Source organism: Penaeus chinensis, chromosome 17 (genome assembly GCF_019202785.1).
Source record: "Penaeus chinensis breed Huanghai No. 1 chromosome 17, ASM1920278v2, whole genome shotgun sequence".
NCBI classification, from domain to species: Eukaryota; Metazoa; Arthropoda; class Malacostraca; order Decapoda; family Penaeidae; genus Penaeus; species Penaeus chinensis.
In genome coordinates this window covers 13,667,711-13,671,290 of record NC_061835.1, presented here as the reverse complement: position 1 = coordinate 13,671,290, position 3,580 = coordinate 13,667,711, and positions in this window count along the sequence as shown.

Here is a 3,580-nt window from a genome sequence, read left to right as displayed (position 1 = left end):
GTGACAGCGTAAAATCAACTTATACTTTTCGATTTACCGAAAGAAATCACACAAAACAGGTCAGACCTCAGCACTCACGTCCCCACCGCTGCCAGGCGCACGACAATTTTCGTAATAGTAAATTAGATGAATTTGCAAAATGTCAGCGCGAAATGTTGCCACACGCCGACTGATATACGCGGATGAAGCCCAGTGCGCAACAGTGTGCAACGATCGTACGAATAGAAAAGGAAATATGCAAAGAGAAAATAGTTAAAGGTACGGCACACAATCACATGGTTCGAATTAACACAGACGCAGGACGGAGACGGCGCCCGCGGTCGGCCTCGAAGCCCTCGCCTCGGAGGGCGTTCTGGGCCAAGTATGGTGATGATGGCGATGGTGATGATGGAGATGGTGATGATGATGATGATGATGATGGTGATGGTGATGATGATGATGGTGATGATGATGATGGTGATGATGATGATGATGATGATGGTAATGGTGATGATGATGGTGATGATGATGGTGATGGTGATGGTAATGATAATGATGATGATTGTGATGATAATAATGATGATGATGATGGTGATAATGATGATGATGGTGAAGATGATGATGATGGCGATGATGATGGTGATGATGATGGTGATGATGATGGTGATGATGATGATGGTGATGGTGATGATGGTTATGATGATGATGGTGATGGTGAAGATGATGATGATGATAATTATGACAATGATGATGGTGAAGATGATGATGGTTATGATGATGATGGTGATGGTGAAGATGATGATGGTGATGATAATTATGATAATGATGATGATGGTGAAGATGATGATGATAATTATGATGATGGTGAAGATGATGATGGTGGTGATGTTGACGATGGTGTTGATAATTATGATGATGATGATGATAATGATGATGATGGTGATGATGATGATGGTGAAGATGATAACGACGATGGTGATGGTGATGAGGATAATAATGATGATGATAATTATGATGATGGTGAAGGTGATGGTGATGATAATAATAACGATGATGGTGATGGTGATGATAACGATAATGATGATCATTATAATTTATATCAATAGTAGTGTTGTTAATGCTATTACTATTATCATTACCATGACTATCAATGTTATTTTATTGTTATTATCATTATCGTTAATTCTTATCATTGTCGTTAGTTCTTATTTTCATTTTCATGTTTATTTTCATCATCATTATCATTATCATTAACATCATTATTATTATCATTATTATTATTATCATTATTAGTATTATGACTATTGTTATTATTATCATTATTATTATTATCACATTTATCATTATTATTATCATTATTATTATTCGTTATTTATCATTATTTCTATCAATGTTGATACCACTACTACTATTATTGATTTAATGATGAAGATATTTATTATTATGATAGCTATTATTATTATTATTAATATTATTGTTATTGTTGTTGTTGTTGTTATCATTATTTTTATTATTATTACCATTATTATTACTATTATTATTATTATCATTATTATACATTATCGTTATCATTATTATTATTATTAGTATTAGTATTATTGTCCTCATTATCATATACATCATTATTATTGTTATTATTATTATTATTATTATTATTATTATTATTATTGTCTTCATTATCATTATTATTCTCATTATTTATGTTACTATTATCATTATTGTCATTAGTAGAAGTAGTATAAACACTATTATCATTTACTATTATGATGATAATAACAATAATAATATTATCATTATCATTGTAATTACTATCATTATTATTGTAGATAGTATTATTATTGCAAATATAATAATAATAATAATAATTATTATTATTATTATTATTATTATTATTATTGTAATAATAATAAATATTATTATTATTATTGTAATTATCATTATAATTATTATTATCATTATTATTATTGTAATTATTATTATTGTTATTATTATTATTATTATTATTAATGATGCTGCTGCTGATGATAATGATAATGACAATAATGATAATGATAATAATGGTAATGATAATGATAATAGTGATGATAATAATAATAATAATCCTAATAATGTCAGTAATTGTGAGCTCCACGAGAGGACTTCAGGCGGATAATAAAAGAGTCTTTGGCTTTCAGCTTCATCCACTTCAAGGCGAGTGGTTCCGAGCTCCTTCTTGGCCGGTGCTTGCTTCCGCAGGCTGGAGTGTCAGATTTATCCGGCCGAAACAAGGAGGGTGAGTCGCTGGGCTTGCTCGAGGGGGAGATGTAGGTCAGCTGGAAGGTCCTTGGGTAAACCAGGCCCAGGAGTGGAAGGTGCGAAGTGGCTGCTTCCTGTGATAAGGTGGACTTAGGAAGCAGCGACAGGAAGGTGCAGCTTTTGTTCAGCCAAGGACAGTGTATGGAGCGCCTATAATAATCATAATATTAAAACAATGATAATAGCAAAAGCAACAACAATGATAATAATAGTGATACTTCTACTATTACTAATGATAATGAGAAATAATTATAATAATTGATTATCATCTTTATAACTCTATGATCATTATTATTATCGTCTTTGTTACTATTATTCTTATCATTATTATAATTCTTATTGTGATTACCATTATTTTCACTCTCTTTACTATCATTATCATTATTTCTTTTATTATTTATATAAATAACATTATTATTATTACCATTACTGTGATTATCATTGCCTTTATCATTTTTACTATTATAATAAAATAGTAGTAGTTGTAGTAGTGTTACTGATGCCCATTTTTGTTATTTTCATTATCATATTATCATTATTATTATTATCATCATAATTGTTATTATGGTTATTATTACTATTATTTATTTATTTGTTTATTATTACTATTATGTTTTTACTATCATTATTATCTTTATTAATACTATTATTATTATCTTTATTAATACTATTATTATTATCTTTATTAATACTATTATTATTATCTTTATTAATACTATTATTATAATCTTTATTATTTCTATAACCACCTGGCGACTGTGACCTCCCACTCGTTGTCCGTATAATTGTTGCCGCGATCTTGGATAGTTTGAATCTGCCCGATGCTGAGTTGACATTTTTCTCCGTTTGGATGTATGCAGCTTCCACAATTTTTTTTTGTAGTTCCTCTGGCGTATGTATATCTGACGAAGATATAACCGAAACCGGTCAAATACATCTCTTGTATTGTGAAGATATTCATTCTCATTCCCAAATCATTATTGATATTAATATTATTATCAGTATTAACACACTACTACTACTACTATCCGTAAACCGTATTCAACAAGGCCGGATGGTAGCGCTTTACACCTCTGTCCCCAGCAGCCGCTTTCCCGTAGTAGGTCCTTCCTTGAGCGGACGCAGATGTTTTATAGGTCTTTCACTTCTTGACGCTCCGGCGGACGGAAGCAAGCACCTGCCTCGAGGGGAGCCGCCGCATGAAAGGAGACATCGCATCAGACGGAGAGGTTGAAAAAGGACAGACAGACGAAGAAATACAGGGTCTGAGTTCGCCATCACCTCATCTTCGGCATCTGGTGGGGGG